Source organism: Anabrus simplex, chromosome 7, assembly GCF_040414725.1.
Source record: "Anabrus simplex isolate iqAnaSimp1 chromosome 7, ASM4041472v1, whole genome shotgun sequence".
Lineage (NCBI taxonomy): Eukaryota > Metazoa > Arthropoda > Insecta > Orthoptera > Tettigoniidae > Anabrus > Anabrus simplex.
In genome coordinates this window covers 301,838,983-301,858,495 of record NC_090271.1, presented here as the reverse complement: position 1 = coordinate 301,858,495, position 19,513 = coordinate 301,838,983, and the positions used below count along the sequence as shown (strand labels likewise).

At 38.5% G+C, this 19,513-nt stretch overlaps 1 protein-coding gene across 1 annotated transcript in view; it reads left to right on the top strand.

The window, feature by feature from the left end:
• The window catches only part of RpL23A (ribosomal protein L23A), an 87,328-nt gene that overhangs the window by 27,181 nt on the left and 40,634 nt on the right, over positions 1–19,513 (top strand). The window lies entirely within an intron of this gene.

Here is a 19,513-nt window from a genome sequence, read left to right as displayed (position 1 = left end):
GGGACTCAAAAATCGGACTTCGAATTACGTGATTTCGAATTAACCGCCAATTCGCAATTCAGAAGTACCAACCCTTGCCGCGTTACAAAATATTCTAAGGCCCGTTACTGCATGCATTTAACCTTGATTCACAGTTTATACCTTTCAAATGCCATGAAAAAAGAACTATTTCCAAAATGTATCCAAGAAGGTGCATTTACAGTATTCAAATAATACATTCGGATATCTCACTGGTAAACATAACCTCACGCAACAAAAGAAAGAAAAAAAAAAGCACGATTCAAAGACGAGGAGAAATCTATGCTCGCTCCCATGTGCAAGTGCTTTATTAATTGGATTACTATACTGTATGCATTTTAGATGCCTTGTATTTACACAGAAAGTACTCGATGCCCTTAAAATCGAACTTTCCTATGACTATCCTTGTACGATTTCCCGCCATGGCACTTCTCTCGTACTGCAGAAATGTAAACACTTGCCGCGTCATGAAGTATTCTAAGACCCATTAATACATGCCATCACCTTGATTCACAGTTTAAACCTTTCAAATGCTATGGAAAAAACTATTTCCGAAATGTATCCAACAAGGTGCCTTTACAATGTTCAAATAATGCACTTGGATAAATCACTGACAAACATAACCTCACGCAACGAAAGAAAAAAATTCGCACAATTCAAAGACGAGGATAAATTATGCCGGTTCCCCTGTGCAAATGCATTATGTTTTGGATTTCTTTACTGTTTGCATTTTTATTATAGATGCTTTGTACTGGCATGGAAAGTGCCGGACGCTCTTAAAACATCGTCTTATCGAAGTTTCCTATGACGAGGGAATAAGGTATCTCGCTTCCATGTGCATTGCAACGCACTACTATGACCCCCATCACTCACACTACGATTTCCTGGCTGGCAATTTCTCCTTTAAAACAATAAGACCGTTTGGGCTCGCATTGAAATAAAGCAATGCAGTTTCACCGGCAATGTCAGTATTGTTCGGTGCCTACGAATTTATTATATTTGCCACGTTTTTCGTCAACTGTCGGAATCGCCAGTGTTCGCGGATTCTGTTTTCCCGCACACTGCATGTTGCGTGATATTATGGCGTTCCTTAAAAGGTTGAACAAACAAGAATTCCGATTTCATTCAACTTAGCAATCATGAAGCGCACTGTTGACCCACCGAAGTGAGTGTAAGTGCGGAAAGCTACCCTCCACGTTCCGGAACGCGCGTTCTATTATGACGCGGAGCGGATAAATTTTGAGTTGAAATCACTCTGTAACATACTATTGTTTTAAAATGTAAAGGCAGTTTCGAATTAAAAGTCTGAATTGTACTTCGAATTACGAATTATCCGTATTTCGAATTAAACAATTGAAATAACATGCAAAACTGTATCTCATGTTTCCGGGAACGAGAGCTTCTTCGAATTAGGCGGGATTTTGAATTAACCGATTTCGAATTATCAAGGTTCTACTATATATCTAGTTTATTATACAGCTCTCTGATTTCCTTATTGTTTCTGATTCGCCAGAGTCCACCATCCTTTATTGGTCCATAGACTTTCCTAAGTATCTTCCTTTCCCATCTCCGTAGCATCTCATCACCTTGTGTCATAGTCAAGTCTCCGCACCATACATCACCGCAGGTCTCTCTACCGTGCGGTAAACAGTCAGCTTCAGATTCTTAATAAGACTCCTTGCTTTATATACACCTTGCCTAAGGCAAAGTAACTCCTATTACAAGCTGCTATCCTAGCATGTATTTCTTTCTTCATATCATTGTTTTCGGCTACCATTGACCCTAGATATTTAAAGCTTTTGCGGTGTTCATATTCTTTCCCATTTTTCTGCTTCATTATACTTTTACCTAGACATTAGCATGTACTTAGTTTTTGATTGATTAATCATCAGTCCCATCTCAGCCCCTTATTTTTCTAGTTTTCTCAACTTCTGTTCCAGATCCAGTTTCTTCCTGGATAGCAAATCAATATCATCTGCATATGCAAGGTCTTGTGTCACTCGATTAAACAATGTTCCACCCAGGTTGCTCCCTTGTATTATTCGCATTACCCTCTCCAAGGCATTGTTAAACAGAAGGGTGGAAAGTACATCACTCTGTTGTAATCCTTGGTTAACTTCAAAAGCTTTAGATAAAGTACCCTCAACCTTTACATACTGTTGTCACTAGAGCCATTTGGACCAATCTTGTCAGTGTGTTAGGTATTCCTGCCCATTTCATTGCCTTCCATAACTGATCCCTTCTGATACTATTATATGCTTGTTTAAAATCAATAAACAGCTGATGAACATCAGTGTTATACTCGTAACATTTTTCAAGGATCTGTCTGATAGTAAAAATTTGGTCCGTAGTTGATCTGTTAAATCTGAAGCCGTACGGGTAATCTAGATATTCTTCAACGTATGGTCTCTGCCTTCCAGCTATGATTTTTGCTAAGATTTTATAAGCAGTACATAGCTGTGCTATTCTTCTATAATTCCCACAGTCTGCTTTATCATGTTTCATATGTATAGGGCAGAGTATTGCTATATTCCATTTCTCTGGCATTTTCCCCTTTTGCCATATCTCTACCATAATTTCATGCAACCACCTTGTTAGTTTCTCACCTCCATATTTTATCGTTTCTGCAGTAATGTTGTCCGTCGCCATAAGACCTCTCTGTGTCAGTGCGACGTAAAGCCCCTAGCAAAAAAAAAAAAATGTTGTCTTCTCTAAGCGCCTTATGTCTTTTAAGAGCATTCATTCCATCTTTAACTTCTTGCAATGTACGTTCCTTGACTGATTCCAGGTCGAACCTCTTCTCTACTTTGTTCCTGCCCACTCTCTTCTGTCTGCACATTTTCGACCTCACCTTCAAATCTTGACTCCATATTCAGCAGTTCACTAAAATATTCCACCCATCTATCTAACATCTGATCTTTACCTCCAATCAGATTTCCCTCCTTTACAGAAAACTGCTTTGGGTTGAAATCCTTTCCTTATATATTTTACCCTTATATAAAACTGTCTAGTTTCCTGAGCAGTCTTTCTCTCTTCTAATTCTTCAATCCACTGTTTCTCAAATTCTCTCTTTTTCTTTCTTATTCCTTGTCCGCTTCCTTTCTCTTCTCTCTGTTTTCTTCTACGGTAGTTCTTGTTCTTCTCTGTAACATTCTCCTTCTTGCCTCGTTCCTTTCTTCAATCTTCTTCCTGCAATCTTCATCAAATCAATGCTGAATCCTCAATTGTTTCTTTCTGCCCAAAACAGTTTTGGCCATTTTGTATATTATACCTTTAACCGTTTGCCATCTTACTTCAATACTCTCTTCTGTCCAATCTTCCATTTCATTAAGGCTATTTGTCTAAACCATTGCATACTGGTGTGCTATGTTTTCATCCTTTCTTAACTAGGCATAATCATACCTGGGTATAACAACTCTCGATCTCTCTGTAGTTGGCTGTCCTTTGTCTTTATTTGACTCTTAACAGATAATGATCACTATCTCCCATCTATCCACTTGCAAGATATCTGAAGCATGCCGTCTATCTATAAGCACGTGATCAATTTGACTGTGATCCCATCAGGGAAGCTCCATGTTACTCTCCTTATATTTTTCCTTTGCATCCATATGCTTTTAATAAGCATGTTATTACTCATAGCAAAATCAATCAACCTTATACCATTATCGTCCGAAACATCATGCAAACTCTCCTTACTAGCTGTATTTCCTGTAAGCAATTTCTCTTCCCACTTGGGTGTTAAAGTCCCCCATAACCACTTTAACATTATGCTTTGCCAATAGTGCTAATTCTTGTTCCAGTTGTTCATAAAGGAAATCCTCCTCTGCTGACCCTGCATCTTTTTTTGGTGCATATATGTATATAAAAGATACAGTATATTGAAGAAGCAGGCTTTTACTCATAGAACACATTTATCATTAACGGGCTTAAAGTTCAATATTACACTCATATGCATTATCAGCAAGGAACCCTGTACCTCCGTATCCTGTTTCCACAGCTATAGAACAAGGTGTGTGTCCCAATTGCACGTACTCCACTTCCATTCCATTTTACCTCTTGTATTGCTGCCACCATCACGTTATATTTCTTCATTTCGTTCTTCAGGTTCAATAATTCTCCAGGTTTATTCAGTGTTCTCACATTCCATGTTGTGACGTACCAATTCATATGCCGTTTCCGTTGCCAGGGTCGTTTATCCATTACATCTGCCCGGTTTCCTTTGTCCTTTGGTTCTGTAACGAGTTTTTTCCCGGGGTAGGGTCGTTGACCCCACGCTCAACCCCCAACCTGGACGACCAGGGTACTGCTCTTAGTCTGGCCCATTGCCTTAGACCTGTCCAGCTTGGGTGGCCCTACCAGGAGCCGTAGCTCCCGTTGGCATAGTTCTAAGGGTCATTTGAGCACGCAAGCCTCCAAAAACACCAGCAATGCCATATTGCCTTCGTCAAGGTGGCAGTACCTGCGGGAGGTGTTACTATTTTATATGTGTATTTCTTTTTCCTCACCTGCCTAGAAGAATGAGGGAGAGAAGAGAGGGGTAATAAGAAGGGAACACACATACTGTATTTCTCTGAATCCAAAACTTTCCCCATCAAAATCTCACGTGAAATATCAAGGGTCGTCTTGTGTTCGCCACCAAACAGTAATGAAGACTATGGTAATCACTGCTACCCATCACCCTCCGTGTGCACTAAAATAGACCTTCAGTGTCCATGTCTTTATTATATACGCAGGTCAAATCATAAGCCATGGCAACTACTTTTTTCCTCGCGAACTGGAGACAACATGGAAAATCTAAGATATGCATTTGGAACCGAACTGTATGTACTTGCATATGATGACACTAGATGGTGTATGTAAACAGTGTGGGTCTAAGCATGCCGCCAAGTTCAGTGTGTGAGTGGCAGCGTCACAAAATGGAAGTCAACAAACAGGAGCAACGATCATGTATTAAAATAACACGACTATGATCCTAATCCCCAAAGTCACGAAGCCATTAGCTGGACAACGTTCTGCTAACAAAGAGGACATCGTAACAGCATTTCGGAGAGAGGTGTGTCACGTTAGCGATACACATGCAGCGAATGGTATTCAGCGTCTGCCCCACCGCTGGCAATGCACAGTGGAAACCTTGGGTGATTATTTCAAAGGTCTGTAACCAGTATAGACCTGTCCTTTGTACATAGTCCTGTGTATTTGCTGTCTATACCATAATAAAACAGCGTTTACTAATAGCCGGTGTTCTGTCACTTTCCTACGAGAATCCTGAAGTCAGAATTTGTCTTCAGTTACTATGCATAAGTATATGCCCTATATTTCCAAATGCATATCTTAGATTTTCCGTGTTTTCTCCTGTTCGCGAGAAAAAAATAGTTGCCATACTAGCCTCTACAAAAATGTTTCTCATTTCTGCAGAATGGCATCAAAACTTTAGGACTACTCTCTTGAGCAAATTGCAAGGTAGACTATAACGTAGGCCTTCTTCCAAGCTCCAGGCGTGGAGGAAATGTCATTCAAATTTTAGTAGCAAGGGTGCGATCCTTTGAATTCTTAGAAAGGCCATGATTACTTAGTGACAGTTTAGCGCGTACTGTACCCGTTGCTTCGTAAAAGTAACTGTTTTATAGACAGAAGAAATATTTTCATGAGTGATGATTGTAGACACACGTGGGACAGGTATTACCAGGAAATTTTCAGTGGGTTCTCTTCTATATTATGATGCAAATTGTAAGTTCATGGTTATGAAACATGTGCATTTGAAGAATATTTGTGCAGCCGCAAGAAAATACGGCATAACTAAAGTCAGTGTTCGACATTAGCGTAAAGACAACCATAGCTTAAAAAATGTGTACTCAACAAAGTTGGATTCAGTGGCCAGTTATACGGATGTTTACCAGAAGTTGAAGAAATTGTGAGGTATTTGCACAAAAAACTCGAGGGCGGAATGGCCGTACGACGACGCAAAAAACTTGTCCCTCAGCATCCAGGTCTTTATTTACTGTATACCGCTAGCTGCGGAAGCTGGCCAAAGCCAGCAGTTGAGACGTACGTCTAGCAGCAGCTGGTTGTACCTGATGCTTAACCCCTTAACTGGGAAATAGTTTCATAACGTCAGCCAGCCAGTGGGTAATTATTCAGCGCAACGTGCACTTTTGGAATGGGTACAGTAGCATGCGGCAGATGTAAATACTCAACAGAAAAATATGTTACTTGATTTATTTGTATTATTAGTGATATAGTAGAAATTCATCAATAGCATTAAGTTATTACCGTTTTTCTTGTATACCCGTAAATATATACAGTGTGTTCATACAAAAATGAATATAAAAAGTGTTCCTTTCGATATTATGATGACATTTTTCAAGTTTTCAGATATGCATCAATAGGTTCTACATACAGTAGAAGTCCGCTATAGCGAGTACGGCATATAACGAGAACTCCGTTATAGCGATGACTCTTTTCTGTCCCTTCAAAATTCCTATATTAAACTGTGTATCATCCTTTGGTTACAGCGAGCGCATCCATTATTATGAGCGAGTAAGCTCGCGCAAATTTTTCCGTTACCGATATTTATGCAGCCCGGCGATGATATTGTATGCGATGGATTACCTTTGGCATTGTTTCCTCGCTATGTGCATGAGCGATTTCTCTCGTCAACTTTCGAAGGCGATGTCGGATTCGATTAGTAATATCCGTTGACAGCTGTTCCGTAAAGAAAATTCGAAATGAAAGAGCACATATTTTCGTAATAAATGCGTAAATAACGTGTCCAATAACGGTTGGTAACTCGTTAAAAATTAAGGCTGACTAAACAACCGCTTAAATTTGAGGCAAAATACTGCAGTTGACTAAGAATGGGATACACCTCGAGATATGGTAGAGTGCTTCATTGATTTCAGAGGTTAGTTTATATTTTGTCGCGCCTGGTTAAATTACGGAAAAGGCTATTGTGAAAATTTATAGCGAGAAAGGTATCGTTTCTCTATTAGCGCTTGAAGTGTTTTTTCATCATACGTATAGTACGGTTAAGTTACAATACGTGTCGCTGTTTGAATAAGAAAACTGAAACGTTTGCAACAAAATGCGATAGATCATCTTCGGTAGGGTATAGTTTTTTAACTTTGTGCATTTGCGAGCTCTCTCGTTGACATTCAAAGGCGATGTTGGAGTTGATTAGTAATACCCATCGACTGCTGTTTTATGAAGAAAATTTGAAATGAAAGAGGATAACACGTTTTTGTAATAAATGCGTAAATAACGTGGCCGACAGCAGTTGTTAATTCGTTAAAAATAAAGACTGAAGTAAACGATATCTTAATTTTAATGTTATGTACGGAAATCAAGTAAGAATGTGATACACCTCAAGATATGGCAGAGTACACCATTGATTTCAGAGGATATTTCATATCTTCTCGCGTCTAGTTACGGCTATTTACATGTAAATTTTTCGCGAGGAGGTTATTTCTCTACATGCGTTTCAAATATATTGTCATGATAGGCTATATATACGGTTAGGTTAGGTGATGCTGTTTGAAGAAGAAAGCTGAGGTGTTTGCCACAGAAATCTCTGGAGTGATACTGTATTTCTCCGAATCTGAGACTTTTTTCTCTCTCTCGGAATCTCATGCAAAAACTCGAGGGTTGTTGCCTTCGCGGCCTAACAGTAAGTTAATGGATACCACTGGCAACTACCGCGGTAACCACGCTGCTTTTTTTCACACGCCAACAGAACTCGTTGACAATGAACGACCGCCTCTTTGCTACACATCGCTAGCCGCGACAACCGGTTGTACAGAGCCTGCGTATTTCTCATATACATACAGAATGGCATTGAAGCATGCGACCCTTCGAATTCTTAGAAAAGCCATGGCTACTCAATGGCAGAGTCATACCGCGTATATTGTACTTGACGCTTAGTAAAATTAAGGTTTATAGACAGCAGGAATATTTTCGTGATGATAGTCGTATTGTAAAGATGTGTGGAAAAGGTATATTGCCGGCAAATTTTCAACGGATTCTAGTCGATATTATGATGCCAGTTTTAAGTTATTGTTTATTAACCACTCGGAAATGTAGAATAATTGTGCAGCCGCAAGAAAATACGGCATAGGCCTAACTAAAGCCAATATTTGGCGTTAGCGTGAAGACAAAGAGCTAAACAAATGCGTATTGTACAAAAAATGCATTCAGTGGTCCGCAACAAGGACGCTTTAAAGAAGTCGAAGATGAAATTGTGAGGTATGTGCACGAAAAACGCAAGGGTGGAAGGGCCATACTGTGGCGCAATAAACTCGTTCGTTGACTTTCAACGTTCGCGATTAGGCCTATACATCGCTAGCCGCTGAATTTGGCCGAACGCGAGACGTGCGTGTAGTGGGAGCCGGTTATATCTGATGCTGCGTAAAAGTAACAGTTTTATAGGCAGGAAGAATAATTTCCAGATGGATCGTTGTATTGTACAGACGCATGGAATAGGTATTGCCGGAAAATTTTCAACGAGTTCTCTTCGATATTATGATGCCAATGTTAAGTTAATGGTCCTTAAACCCGCGGAAATAAAGAATATTGTGCTGTTGCAAAAAAGAAAGAAATACGGTGTGATGAAAGTCAATGTTCGGCGTCTAAAAATAGTCTTAAAATGCTTAGGCTTACTGTACAAAGAGGCATTCATATGATTTTACAAACTTCTTTTTGGGCCTGATTTAAATTTTTTGAAGGAATAAGTGGGGTTCATCTTAGATTCGGAGAAATACGGTACTGTATTTTTTTCAGAATGAAATTAAACATACACTTTCATGTAGTATCGGATTATGAAAAATAACAAACAAGTAAGCCGTAGTATGGATATCTGCGAAAACGCAAGGTTTGAACAAACTGATTGCCGTGTCATACCGATTTTAAAGTGCATGAAGGGTTTTCAGACTTTTATACAACAATCGAATATAACGACAATCCGTTATAGCGAGTAAATTTTTCGCTGTTATGAATTCTCGCTATATCAGACTTCTACTGTACATTCTGGTTCATAGGTCATTCAGAAATTGCGCCCAGTGTGGTAAATACGGAAGCACAAAGTGCCACGTCACATTCCTCACAGCAGTAGACAGTTTCCCGTCGCCTCTTGTTTGACAGGCACAAAACACGTTTTCTTGAGTGATTCTTACTTCCGGTTGGCGGGTTCTCTGATAATTCAACGTCTTTCCTAACCAAGCCATGTTCATGTCACACGGAACAATTTGCTCAGATACACAGACAAATTTACAAAAAGTTATCAGAACATGGACAATGGAGTTCGCAGAACAACTGTATCATAACAACAACAACAACTTGCAAATTTAGTAATTTCAATGTACATATGCAGAAATTATTTATGAAGAATTTGGCGCGGACCATACGAGGCAACACGAGACAGCTCTCGGACTGCCGCCTAGGCGCAAACTGCCCGACTGGTGTGAGACCTGATAAAAATGAATAAGGCAGCAATAATCACATCTAATATGAATGGAATTAGTTTTAAATTAGGATAGTAGATGGCAGAAGTGATTAAGAATAGCCAGACGCCTATAGGCTGCTAACCCTATGTAAGAACACATTTAGAATTCCAAGAACGCCAAAAGGCGTCAAACCCAATCCTCGTGCGACAGCTGTTGACGCGTAAAGGTGTCATACCCAGTTAAGGGGTTAATAAAAGTAAGTTTCGTGGACAACAGGAATATTTCCGTGTTGGATCGTCATATTGTAGAGACATGGAACAAGTATTGCTGGCAAGTTTTTGACGGGTTCTCTTCGATGTTATGATGCCAGTTTTAAATGAATGGTTATTGAACACACGGAAATAAGGAGTTTTGCAGCCGCAAGTAAATGTTGTAAATAAAGCCAATGTTTGGCGTTGGCGTGAAAACCAAAGATAGTCTAAAAATGCGTACTATACAAGAAAGGCATTCAGTGGCCTGCAACAAGGATGCTTTAATGAACTTAAACATGAAATTGTGAGGTATGTGCACGAAAAACGCAAGGTTGGCATGGCCATAACATGAGATGTGATACGAATGCAGGGTCGAGAAGAGGAATTTCCTGAACTTTCAATGGCAGTAGCACAGGTCTCTAATCAAATGATCAGGGAAGTAGATAGGATGTACATGATTCTTGTGTGTTTATTTTATTTCTCAAATTAAATTTGAAATTTGTTATAAATGAAATTATGATTTCACAAAGCATTCAAACCTGATATAGTTTTTTGGAGGAAACAGTGGGGATTGTCTTGGATTTGGAGAAATATGGTATTCACATACAGTAAAACCTCGATGCATCATTTGGGAGGGGGGGAATTATGGAGAAAACGATAAATGCGGCTACGTAAAATAATAAAATACGGGTGCTGTATTTGGACATTTATCTAAATCTCATAACAACAATGGCGTGTGACTTCTGAAAAGGTCTGGTGCAGGTCTTTCTCGAGTTGACGTGTGATAGGCGACCTGCACGTCTATGAAAATGCGGCCCTACCTATGGTGAATTCTAATGACGGCCGAGCCTCCGAGCCGTCAGATTTAAACAAGGAAAGTGAAAATCCCCGTCGCGATCGGGACCCTTTGGACCAGAGACCAGCACGCACTAACCATTTAGCCATGGAGAGGACATGCTTGTACTGTACACAACAGCATCTAAATACAGTGAAACTTGGTTAAGAAGTTCCCGCATAAGAAGTTTTCCCGCCTAAGAAGTGTGATATTCTTGGTCCCTTGATCAGTTGCATAAAGATATATGTATATTTTTCCCGTTTGAAGTGTTTGGTTGTGAATATATTTCCCGGTTAAACAGTCCAGATTTTAGAGCCTCTTGAGATAGAAAACGTCTGCTCAAAGCAGCCCATGATTAGAATCCTCCAGTCTCCGCGCAAGTTGCACCCTGTGTTACACTGTTCGCGGGCTCGCGGTGTGTGTCTGGTGTCATGGAACATGTGCGGGCCTGCCAAGGCCATATGATGTCACGCTATGACAATTACATACTATCCACTTCATTCCGTATCGATATTGCAATCAAGATAAGAATTAAGTATAAAAAGTTTCCACCTGATCGATACTTTCATTATTTAACCTTAGGCTAAATTTTATGTCATTAAAAATTGCAATACATGTTTCAATTGCTTGGCAATCATCATCAGTTGCTTATCTTAGAGGTTAGGTGAAAAAACATAAAACATTTCATAATTAAAATTTTTTGGTAAAGGACACTTAATGGTGAGGGAGGGTGGGGACGGGGGGAGGGGATGTTAAAATTGGATATACAAATTAAAAAGCTATTTCTAAACTAAAACTTCCTAAAATTCCTTCGATGGCACTACACTAGTTCATTAGGTTGACTGTGTTTCACTCAATGCTCAATTCACTTGTCTTGATTATATGTTGTCCTTCATTTTTCTAGATCATTCTTATTGTCCGCTAGAAGAATTTATGCTGACTATGTTCGAAAAGAAACTCAGTACGATAAATAAGAAATTAAATGATTTAAAAGGAGAATAAATTACAACATCAAACTAACACCGGAACGAAACAAATACCCACCCTCCGTTGAAAACCTCTCAAATACAGTTTTCACGAATCAAGAATTACAGATACTAAGTAAGGGTCCGAATCATAACTGGCACACACTAAACAAAAGTAAGGAATTAACACTTACCTTGGCTGAAACCGAAGCAGCGATACAAACCCTTCCAATTGAGGTACAGAACGATATGAGATATGAAATAAAGAAAAAAATACCTTCCCTTATTAACGGGTTAAAAACCAGGAAAATAATAGAGTAAATAAGAAACTACAGAATAAAATTAAACAGAATGATGTAATCGTAACCAAAGCAGATAGAGACACTATAGTTATTTTAAATAAAACTGATTATATAGAAAAACCTGAAACTTTTTTCAATAAGAATAACTTTAAAGTCGTAAATAAAGATCCCACCACACGAATTCAAAGAAACCTGAAAGGAATTCTTAAGCAAAGTACCTTCCTCCTAAACGAGCAAGAAGTACAAAATATGATAAATATGAATCCAGGATTGCCTACAGTAAGAGCCATGCCCAAGTTACATAAAAAAGATATACCCATTAGGCCAGTAATAAACTTCCGTAAGAGCCCCACATACAAAACATCTCAATACATTCACAAATTTTTAACAAAAAATTATGTATTCTATTCAGATACAACTGTAAGAAATCCTAGGGATTTTAGCAAGATAATCAAGTAATTCAAACTTAAACCCTCTCATGTTACATGCTCATTCGATATAAAGGATATGTATACTAACATTCCCGTAGAAAAAACGATTAAAATCATTAAGACCAATTTATTAGAAAATAAACGGATAAGCAAACACGAAGTAGGAGAGTTTATGACAATACTGAAATTTGTATTCCACCAAAACTATTTTTTATTTAATAATAAAATTTATCAATAAGAAGGCCTTCCAATGGGAGCCCCAGCTTCGGGCATATTAGCCAATATATATCTGGACCACCTTGAACATACCCAAATTGTAAACCACGTCAAAGGGTTAGACCTGTGAGTACACTATGTTGATGACACATATGCTATAATTAATAAGGACCTTAACGATAGTCTTAGTGTCTTGAACTCCCTGAACAACCTAGATCCCAAAATACAATTCACTATTGAAGAAGAGGAAAATAATTCAATCAATTTTTTGGACATAACTACAACTAGGAAAGGAAACCAATTTCATTTTTTGAATATACAGAAAACCAATATTCACTCGAACCACGATTCATAACAACTCCTTACATCCTGAATCACAGAAAAAATCTGCTTATCATTGTTTTGTTAACAGAGCCTTCGAAATTCCGTTAACCGATAAAGAGAGAAATAAAGAACTTAATTTCATTCGACAACAAGCCCTCCTTAACGGATTTAATTTTAAAATGATCAACCGGCTAATCACTAAACGCAAATGTAAACAGCAAACGAGACTAAGTAAACAAACAAAACGGACCATAAAATACGTGAGGTTCACTTTTAATAATCCGAACACTTATACAATCACGAACTTGTTCAGGAAATATGACATTGAGATAGCATTCTCAACGAACAACACCACTAGACACAGGTACCTTAATCATAGCAAGGTCAACGAGAATAATGAAAGCAAGTTCCAAAACTCAGGAATTTACAAGTGAACATGTAATCAGTGTCGGACAATCCGGGCGCAATTTCATAATAAGATATCAGGAGGATATTAATGCAGAGAGTCGCAGGAGGTTTTCGGCAATGGGCGAACATGAGAGAGACAGGACACAAATTTACAAGCATCAACCAGGATCTCGTAATTATCAAAAGACTAAATAAGGGAAGACTAATGAATAGTTTGGAAAGTATACACATATTTCTGGACAAAATGTTTAATGAGGATAAAAATTTAAATGAAACAAACGAACAAAGAAACCCCTTATTTGAACACATTTTAAGAAACATGGAAATATTAGAAAGCAATCTAATACGCCCAGTGAAAGTAGGAACCAATCGCAAAGCAGCTACGTCACAAATAGAAACCAATCCCCTTAACTCGACAACAAATGACAACACGCTCTCACTTCCCCTTCCCCCTCCTAGCCAAGCCAGTAAAACGCACTTGTCACACAGCTATTAAACTAGGTCGAAGGCGGCAGAGACAGAAACAAGTAAACTTCGTAACCAGAATAAATTGGACAGGGGTAAGTTTAAAATATTTTCTTTACGGCATAACTCCGTGCAAGAAACATGTCTCCAGATTCTCTTAATTAACCAACACGTTCTTCTGCCGGTTTCAGGTCACACCAAATGTGCCAATCTTTTCAAGATTTAGAATAAATTTACGCAACGAACAATTGAATAGGGCTAAGTTTCGGCCTTTACAACTCTTTTTCAAATACGTACAATTTCTTTGGATAACAGAATCTCAAACAAAAATCTTTTTAATTAATAATTACCTTTCCTCCCGTTTACAGGTCGTACTAAAACTGTCCATCTAAATGAAAACTGAACAAATTCGACCGTAGTCAGCATAAATTCTTCTAGCGGACAATAAGAATGATCTAGAAAAATGAAGGACAACATACAATCAAGACAAGTGAACTGAGCATTGAGTGAAACACAGTCAACCTAATGAACTAGTGTAGTGCCATAGAAGGAATTTTAGGAAGTTTTAGTTTAGAAATAGCTTTTTAATTTGCATATCTAATTTTAACATCCCCCTCCCCCCACCCTCCCTCGCCATTAAGGGCCGTTTTCCCCAAATGAGTTTAAACTAGGTTTATTTTAATCTGGTTTAAGTCTGAGTTTAAACTAACATTCATTTTCCCCATACTGGTTTAAACTTTGTATCAAGTTTAAACCTGGCTCAGAGTTAAACCTTCTATATTGTTGGTTTAAACTGCTGTTTATATTCAACTTTCTTGACATTTTATTAACGTATCTGTGATTTTCCTAATAGAAGGGTTAGTTTTGATTACCAGTACTGGAGCACTTTAATGAAAAACGTACTAAAATTATAACCTAGTATTAGCATTAGAAAAATGGGAGAATTTATTGAAGTCTTTGGTTAAATAGGAAATAATTTTGATGTGCAAGAGAGGTTAAGAAGCCGCGTTCCAACAAAAGTTTACAATCTTGGAAAATCGGATGTAACGGAGTTCTTTGATGGATTTATAATTCATAAGCGAACAGCAAGGATTGTCTAGTATCGAAGAAGGATTCATTTAAAACGTCAACTGCACGAAATAATGCTATTTCGCTAGAAGCAATGATTCTGGTTGCTTTAAGATATGATGCAGCAGGCATTTTTTCATTAACAACGGGGACCACAGACCTTAAATTGCAGTCTCCTTATAATATTATATACTGTAAAATACTGTTCGTGGTATGAATACTGTAATGTGAAGCATAAAAATATTCGTACATAAGTCGTGTAATACGTACGCACTTCATGCGGTACCTGGTAGCTGTGGTCGCTAAAGCGTGAAGTCAGCATCGTCCGAATCCGTGACTAGGCGGTTCGAATCTGATTTGTCGAAAATATTTTTACCATCAGAATGTTGACCGGCACGGTAGGAGAGGCGGTGGTATACAATTTCTAATCGCTAGATTATATATTTATAGGATCAGAAAAACAATAAAGTATTTCATGCTTGCTAGTAAACTTGTAATAGAATAGATTATAGTTAAGAATGTTTCATCGTATCTATTGCCAGCATACCAGCAATAGAAATATTAATGCTATAGGGAGAAGAGTATTATGCATACAGTACGACATATCGCGAACTTGGAATATGGAATCAAGTAATACATCTCCAAATAATACATCCTCAGTGGTCTGTCTGCTGGATCCAAGGTTTGCGAGATTGATCCCGGCCGAGGGCGATGGATTTTGATAGGAGATAGATTCCGAGCATGCTTGGAATTTGTTTACTTGAAATTCACATAAATGTTGATTTTCTGAGGAAGGGAATACCGTAGGCCTATTGCTGAAAGACCAGGATTTTAATATTTCAACGTTCCCGTGTGTTCCGTAAGACAATACAGACATCAAAAGACACGTATTAGGCCCACGGTACTTGTTTATGGTAAAGCATGACAGAGAAAAATAAGAAATAAAAGTGCGTTCCAATAAATTGTAGACAGCAATAGGTAGAATTATATGACACAACACTTCGCACAAATGTAAACAATTTATTTATCAGTAAAGCTAATATCCCGCCGAATTTGTTCTTTATTCACTACGTACGATAGCATTAATTCGCCACAAACAGCTGATAGTATTACAAAAATGTCGGTCATTGAATTACTTGGCTCTGATTGGCCAATTCCAATCGACCATGCCTTCGACTATTCCTTCAGTGCAGCCAACGTTAGCGCCAACGACAGCTCGCCCGTTTAAACTAAACGAGTGTCAGAAATTGGTGGAGAAAATGGACGCAACTTTAAACTAGGTACTAAAGTTAAACGGGTTTAATTTATACCAGGTTTAACTCGATTTGGAGAAAATGGCCCTTTGTGTCCTTTACCAACAAATTTTAATTATGAAATGTTTTATGCTCTTTCGCCTAAGCTCTAAGATAAGCAATTGATGATGATTGCCAAGCAATTGAAACATGTATTGCAATTTTTAATGACATAAAATTTAGCCTAAGGTTAAATATTGAAAGTATCGATCAGGTGGAAATTTTTTATACTTCTTATCTTGACGCTATGACAACACGGACTGCAGATGTTCACTGTCACCTTGTGGAATCGAATCGAACCCATAAGTCGAAATTTACACTCCACCGTTCATCTAGCGGAATAGAATCGAACGGGATTCTACGTGGGAAACAACGGATGGTTTGATAAAACTTTAATGCAGTAATTTGCGGGCCACGACAGGGTGAAGTCATTAATCGAGGTGGCCTAAACATTAATTAAAATACCTAAAGTGTATTTGTCCACAGCATTACTGTTAATCCACCACAAAATTGAATATTCTAACCTGTTTGATTTTTCATTCCCTTGCCTATTTCCTTCCAGGCATTCTCTGTTACGTTGTTGTTACAATAATACTTACGGGTCTTGCTGTAGAGTAAATTACGTTTTAGAACTAAACTGATAAGATTTTCCGTGTCCATTATTAGTGAGGTGAATAAAAACAACTTCCCGATTCTATGCAGGAAACTGCCGACTTGCCAGCCGCCAGCTGATACACATGCCGCCACAGCCGGCCGAAAGATCCCGATCGTTTACAAAGTTGAACGAATGTTGATATCCAACTGGGTGTTGGTGGGAGGCACAGGCACACAGACGCATTGCAATACCATGTGTAGGCATAAAATTGAAAGTTATTTTTAATTTTACCTTTATACGAGCTAAACATTGTATAATCGTGTCACTCGTAATTATTACATCGCATTATTAGAACGTAGCACAAGGATGAGGAGACATGAAATAAAATTCTCACGGGGAAAGAAACTGTTTACGTTTATATGTGCTAGCGTTGCTACTGCGCCTTTATCACTCCCACGTAATACCCCAGATACTTTTCCATGCACTCATTTCTGCAACTTCGAACCTGTGTTTCTTTTCTTCATTACCTATAGCATGAAGAGGGAAAATAAACTCAATACTGGCTTGGCCATGTGTACTTGTGAAGCAGCCAAAAACTATGCCCGTTGCCGTGACAACCAGTAGGAATGCAGCGGCGATTTAGGCCTACGTTCTAAGATCTCTAAGAATAAGTTGCTAGATTTCTCATTTGCTGCCGTTATCCTTGAAGCAGGTGTCAGGGGTGTGAGGAAGATAGAAAGCACATGCTAACAAACTAGTACACGTCTTGTCTTTGCGTCTTGTAAGCCTAAGCTACGGATTGCCAAGCATAGTGTAGCGTCGTAATTAGTATGAATAGGAGTCGGTGAAGTTAGTTGTACTTGTAATATCAACGTACAAACTTAAGTGAAAATGAGCGGAACTCAGAGGAAAGAGATCAAGCGAAAAGCACTAACAATAAAAGACAAAGTGGAGATTATAAGGAAAATGGAGTCATTTACACTTTCCCGTGTTGCTTTGGCAAAGGAGCTCGGGATGCTGCCGTCTACTTCGAACAGTATTATAGCGAAGAAAGAAGAGATCTCTGCTTCTGCAGGGAATACTTCAGCAAATTGTAAGGAAGTTAAATCTGAAAAGTACGATGAAATAGAACAAGCTCTGCTAACGTGGTTTAAACAGCAGCGAAGTTTAAACATACCTTTCAGTGGGACTATTGTGCAGGAGAAAGCTGCACGCAAATTAAGGGTACCTTTTACCGCGTCGGAACTGATGGCTGGACCTCTTTAAAAATCGAGCTGGCATCATTCACAAAACAATTTGTTGCGAAGCAGAGACTGTAAGTGCGGAGGAAAGGAAAGCGTGGAAGGAAATGGTTCTGCCTGCTAAAATAAGCAAACCTTGCAACGTTTTAATGTAACTAAAAATGTTCCCTTCTCTTATCAAATATATTTATAATACGGTATGTTCAATTATTTTACTTTATCTCTAAAAATATTGTCATGATAATCAAATTTTTATATTGTGGTTTTCTGTTAGCAGCTCTTATATATCTGCCTATTTCGGTATTGTTCACAAACAAGGGAGTCTGTTGGCTGTGTGTTTCACATGTATTTCAAAGTACAGAATAAGTTTTTGGGCATTACCCCTTTTAAGAAATTTCCTGCTTAATTATTTTTTTTTTTTGCATTCCCTTGAAAAACTTCTTAACAGAGTTTCACTGTATTGCAACCACGATGTACGTGTTGAAAATGAAATGCCTGATATGCTGTTTCGTTTCACTCTTCTTTACATCTCGTTATAATTGAAAACCTTGAAGGTCAGTTCTCTTATTGCAAATTAATTATCTACGTGGATATTACGGTGATAACCTGTATTCAGGTAAAGATTCCGTAGAGCCTTCACGGACGATGGGTTAGAGATCCAACACGGCGTGACTTTGACAATGTCACAGAGGTTGAAATTCAATATGGCGTGTGTTGGACGATATCACAGTGGACTATGCGAGGCTACCAAGAGTGAAAAGACTATTGGTATGGCTTTGTTAGGTCCGGCTTGTAACAAGACAATTGGACAGGGGGCAAAAGAGCGTTCAACAGCCCTCAAGCATCCCACGCTCCTCTAAGTACGGCTAGATTCATCATCCTGTGACTAATTAAAAGGTACCCTGTGAATGGGGTGACGATTTTAAACTGCAGGATTTTATCATTTTCAATGAAAGTAGCAGCCGTAGCCAGCCAATAGCAACTCAGAAAATGGTGGCAAATCTCAGGTTTACGGTGCTTCAGTTTTAATCCTTGTAAATAAGAATACCTATAGGTGTCGGTTAGTGGGTCAAAGGGAAGCATTGGCGCCAAGAGGCTTATTGTGTGGTTGTGCATGAATAACCTGCACTGTGTACTCCAGCCTATGAGATCCTTGCTCAAGACTAGGAACTCGGAATTGCTCGTACAGAACATTCTCCTGTAACAGGTTGCTGCTATTCTGTGCTACAGTATTGAGCTATCTCTTTAAATTAAAAAAAAAACTTTTGCATATATTTTTCTTGCAAATGATCAATCAGTGCAGAAAAATTGTGGCAGAGGACAAATACTTTTTTTGACGATCGATGCTATAAAATGATAGTTTGAGAACGATAGGGGGACACTTTTTGTTTATATGGAACATTTTTGGGGCTGAATAAATTGAACAATGAATACAGGAAAACAACAGTTCCAGGAATGATGCATCAAAGTTCTACTGTATTGTGTTTCTCTGAAGAGGAATTTGAACTTAATACTTAGAGTTGCTTTGTGGAATTTCCTGGAGATATCAGAATTAAAATAGGCTTAAGAGTGAATCCGTATCTCAGCTGTACCCATACCAAACTAATTCAATCTGTCCAACCACTAAGTACATTACAGCATAATTACACAAGAAAATGTAAATGACTG